The following is a 5499-nucleotide window of genomic DNA, read 5'->3' as shown; positions in this document are numbered from 1 at the left end:
TAAAATATACAGTTAAAAAAGTACAGGAGATGTACATAAAACAAAAATAATACAGGAAAAAGAAAAAAAAAAAAAGAAGAAAGTAGAGATTAAATAAATGTTTTGAAAGAATAAATATAAATAAAAATAATAATAATGATATAAAATGAGCAAAGAACAAATCAGAGCCAACCTACCTGTTCAAAGCGAAAGGTTGAACAGAAGGCGACAATGAAGCAGAAGTGGGGAGGAGGTGGCCAGCCGTTTAACGGCTATATTTCTATTTCAAATACATCGCGTATAAAGGAAATAGTTACAAAGATATGATGAAAAATGAAAAATAATAAGAGAAAGATACAGAAATATAATAGTAATACTTATAATAATTTTCTTATTTAGGAATAACTAAATAAAATTGAAATGATAAATATCATTACTAATAATACGAGTATATACTGAGGAAAATGTAGTTAGAAAGTTTTTTTGTTGTTACTGGTAGCATATTGAGGGCTTAGAGACACTATAATATAAATATAAATTAGAGACAATATAACTACATTTTAAAAATATTTTCCTTTAATAGATGTAACTATATATTGGAAGGGTAACTACTTAATGTCACAAGGACGTTTGTCTACAAATGTTTATATTAAAGTTTCAGAGAAATGTATCTAACATAATAAAAATATTAGTTACAGACTCAAAATTGAAACAGGAGATACATCTATGCAATCTCATTACATCTGTTATTAGTATGTACATTCACATGTCTCTAAGTATTCAATATCCTTATGTCGTATTTATTGTTATTTCACTTTTCTATTTTTTCCCACAAACAGTAACTGAAACAGAAACTGTAAGAGTGTTCTGTAATCATTTATGCAAACAGGTTCTGCGCATAAAGGATAATAACTGTATCAAAATGATATTACACATTTTGGCTGACTATGAAATAAATCAATATGTAATGATTAATAAAAGAAAGGTAAAATAAACAGAAATAATGGGGAAAAAAATTTAATTTTCTAATGTAACAATTAAAAAAGAAAAACAAATTACATGAAATGTTTAAGGTTCGTCCTAGTGATGTTTATCAGAGCTTGTTAGATGAGATAATTTTAAGTATACTTTGCTTTATCCACATTGAGTTAAAATGGTGTTCAGTTTGTAATGCATACGGTTTTCCATATATTGAAAAGTTACGAATAAATGTTAATTCAATTGAGTATTTAAAAGTACTTATACACTTGTGTTCCAAGTGTAAAGCAATAAGTATCGTACATCTAACAATAAGATGAGATTGCTTGTGGGTAAAGGGATGGGAAAGATGCACAGTTGCAAACATTCCCTTCCTCCCCCACTCTTCTCTCCACTAGTTCTGTTTCATCAACCACTGCTGACTGTACGGAGCATGCATAGTACTTTTTATTCCCTCTAAAATCCAGTACTGCCTTTACTCCCGACAGTTTTGGGTAGTGAGAAGTGGTTGTTGGACATACCTACTCATTTGACTGGACTCCCTTTCCTTTCCTCTCCTTTCCTTGACCTACTTCTGCAACTTTACAAATAGAAATTTTTCATCTCGTATCAGTTTTTTCAGAACTATTTTTCATTAAAATTGCAAAATATTTAAGATAAGAGGGAAAACTATCCACTCTCAAACCAAAAACATAATTATGAATGTATTTAAATTCATTAAAACAGGCTGAGAAGTGTCCCATCCATGTTTCCTCTGTTATGAAAAGCCATAAATTACTGCATAAGTTAATCCCATTCTTGGACCAAATATACTGCATTTTAAAACATTAAAGTAAAGAAAGTTGTTTTACAACTAATTTAAAACTAAAAAAAAAAAACAGTTTTTTTTTCTGAATTCCAACGATTATCAAATCTCAAAAATGGCTTTTTGGAAGATAATAGATTCTTAAATAGAAAGTCAGGACAGAGTTTTCAATAAATTTGTCCATAAAGTATAACAAAAATCAATAAGAAATGATCCCAGTCAAAGATAAAGGATAACATAAATAAACGGGTAACCTCCTGTATTTGTAACTTAGGAGTCAGAGAATGGGGGGGGGGGAAGCATTTTAAGTATTCTAAGCACTTATCCAATCCCTGAGTGGTTGGGTGTTACCAATTTCTGGACTGCCTCTTGATTTGTTCCTGGTAAGGTTTGATATGGTCTGGAGGGGAGACTCACTATACCAGTGTTACTAACTTTGATAAATACACATGACTTATCAACACTTAAACAAATGAAAATGAAAAATTTTTTTAACAAGACTAAGTGTTACAGCTCTTATTGTTTCTTAAATATAATTATAATGAGAATTATTTTTGTTGAATTTTTAACAAATAATATATAAATTTTTCTTCTGTAGGTAAGGTTGTATGATCCATCCACTTGCACAAGAAGACCTGTTGTAAGTGTCCAAGTACCTGAACAGGCCCTGACTTGTATTTCATGTTCCAGTAAAGAACAGTCAGTATATCAATTCCTTTAAATGTTTATGTGAAGTATTGAAAAATCTTATACTTAATAGGTTTTAGTTAATAACTTTGTTTTTAATTATCTTACCTGACTCTTAATTTCCCTAGTTTGAACTTTTCTTTTATTATAATGTACCTATTTTATAGTTATCAATAGTATTACTCCAAGGACTATACGTACTATCCAGCTTATTATCTATCCATTCTATTTTTAATTTTTTTTTCTCATTGAATCTCCATCAATTAATGTATTTGTTTATTGATGACATTTTGTTAGATGGCTTTCAGTATGAAGAATCCGTATTTTCAAAACCACAAAATATTATGTTGCATTGATTAAAAAACATTTTTTAGACAATAAAAATCCTGGTTAGAATCCAGTGTGTCTGAAATAAAAAGTTTATTTTTCAATATTTTAATTAGATAAAACTCAAAATAAAATCATATAGTAAGTAATAAAAATGACTTTAACTGTAGGAAATTTATTTGCTGTAGATTTTTGATTAATTGAGTTAAAATGGATCAAAAGTACCTCATCATACCAACTTTTGATAATACTGATAAAAAGTAATTAGTATCGAGAAAATAGAATCAAATTACAAATATTGTCACATTAAATTATCTCATCAAGTCTTCTTTCAGATGAATCAAATGCACTTGAATCGGTTGTTTAAATCTTTAGTTTTTAGTCTAACCAACCTTAGCTCATAGTAAAATGTTCTTTTTCTTTAAAACAATGAAAAACCATTTGAGCTTTGGCTAGTAAAATTATTTCAAATAAGATATTTCTCTCACCTCTCATCTTTTGAAATTATAAAAACAATGCCTTTGATATATTTTTTGATAATTTTCATAAACTTCTCTTCAGTCATTGATTGAGTACATTTAGTCACTCACTGTTAAATTTGTGTCCTATTACTGCTCAAAACGCTTTTCACTTTCCTGATTGTCTGACTGAGAGCTATTGTACAAAGCCTGTCTTCCAGTGAAATCATCACACATTTTTAAAAAAAAATTTTTATTATACTCATTATTAAACCAAATGATAAACAAATCGACAGAAATATGATCATCATTTGTGAATTTAGCAAATTCCTAATTTTATCATTTACTTTAATTTAGGATCATACATGAACACATTTAATAAATACTACAGTCATGCTTTTTCAAATGGGTAGGTTAAACTTATTGATTAGTTTGAGTTATAACCATGTTAATGAGAAAAAATTACATAATAAATTAATCAAAATTAAGAGTTTAAAAATTTTAGTAACTTTTTGTTGTATATTGAATGTGAAATTGGTTCCTGAAGTTTTGTCTTGGTTAAGGCTTATTACAACCTGTGTGATAAGAAATGTTAATATGACAGTACTATTTAACAGTGTAATTAATATTAATATTATTTGATTAAGTATTTAAATTATATTATTAATTTTAATTTTATTTTAGTCACGTGATAGTTGGAAGTGGCAGTGGCCAGATGAATCTTGTAGATCTACGCAGTCGAGGTCTTGTGATGAACAAGTATAAGGGATTTGTTGGTGGAATTAAAGCTATTGCATGTTCTGAAGAGGAACCTTATATAGCATCTGTTAGTTTGGATCGACATTTTAGGGTGCATCATCTTTATACAAAAGAACTTCTTCTCAAAGTAGGTTTTATCTTTCATAGTTGTATTATTATACACCATTTGTGTCTTATTAAATTTGTTGAACTCATTTGGCTTCTTAAAATTTTGTTGTTTGTAATGTTTCTTATATTGTTTAATCCTTAAAACTTAACTATTGATTAATCACTTTTGTCATAGTGATATCAGATGTGGGCTCTTATTACAGTTTGATCCAAACCCAACTGCAGGAAATTAACTTCTGCTTGAGTTACCCTTAGGTTCATTTTGAGGATAGATCATGTAATACACAAGTTTTCAATTCTTGATATTAAGAAATATATTAAGAAGACTTGCTAATTAAACTCTAAGGCAATGGTTCCCAACATTTTGTTGGCAGCGGAACCCTTATGGTGCTAGTAGGGAAATTTCAGAAGTAGGTCAAGGGCCAGGCATTATCGTTTGATACTAATGAAATCAAATGCTGTATTTTCAGCAAAAGCTAAGAAAGGCTTGGATACCTACACAAAGCCAGTGTAAAATTGTAGAAAATATGAGAGTACAAGGTTCAAAACTGTGTTGAGTTGACATGGAATAACCTATTCCTAAATTATTTCACAGAACCCCTGGAAGAAGGTGAGAAAATTCTGCCCTGGTTGGGAACCACTGCTCTTAGGGTGCAAATGTGTCCAATAAGATACATTCCTATAGTAAAATCCTGGAATTATTGAAAACTATTATTATCTAAAATAAAAAAAATGGTAATCAAGTGCTAAAGAGCCTCATCACGGTTGAACAAAATCAACCTTTTTGAGAAAGAGAGAAGTTACCAATAAGAAAATAGGAAGTTCTCTGCATTACCATTTGTGGTTTGGTGATGAAAAAAATACTTCAATGGTTAAGTAATAAATGAAAGATAGTCAAATCAGGAATTAGGTTTGGACTATTCTACAGCTGCACAGGTATATGAAAGGTATCTACAGACAGGAAAAGTCAAAACTTCATTATTCCTTTAAAATCGGGGAATAATCAGAAAGCCAGAGACATTCTGAAATTTATAGCTAAAAAAAAAGTACAGTGGTTGGTAAGATGAATAATGTGAAATTGTACTGCAAGAATTATATTGTATGATACTGTATGGGGCAACAGTAAAGGGAAAATAACCAGAACGTTGAGTAAGCCTAAATAATAATAATTTAATTATATTATTTCAATTTCTTGAGACAAGGTAATTATTTATTAAATAAATCAAAACTTGTATCCTTTTTTGTCTCAACAGTTTTTATTTCAACAGTCCAACGTTTCGGCCATTTTATCCATCCTCAAGGACATCTTCAATTATAAATTCTTCCTCACATTAAATTTAGAATTACTTTTGCAGGCTATTCTGCCCAGGTCATTCATTAATTATAAGTTAAAAACCT

At 29.3% G+C, this 5499-nt stretch overlaps 1 long non-coding RNA gene across 1 annotated transcript; it reads left to right on the top strand.

The window, feature by feature from the left end:
- The first annotated feature begins 2357 nt into the window (after nucleotides 1-2357).
- LOC136796490 (uncharacterized) lies at nucleotides 2358-4120 on the top strand. Its single transcript, XR_010844200.1, has 2 exons — nucleotides 2358-2461; nucleotides 3919-4120. It is a non-coding gene; the product is annotated as an uncharacterized lncRNA (long non-coding RNA).
- Nucleotides 4121-5499: the final 1379 nt, after the last annotated feature.

Source organism: Halyomorpha halys, unplaced genomic scaffold (assembly GCF_000696795.3).
Source record: "Halyomorpha halys isolate HHAL.00 unplaced genomic scaffold, Hhal_1.1 Scaffold8735.1, whole genome shotgun sequence".
NCBI classification, from domain to species: Eukaryota; Metazoa; Arthropoda; class Insecta; order Hemiptera; family Pentatomidae; genus Halyomorpha; species Halyomorpha halys.
The sequence above is the reverse complement of the archived record's forward strand: the minus strand, read 5'-3'. Positions and strand labels throughout refer to the sequence as shown.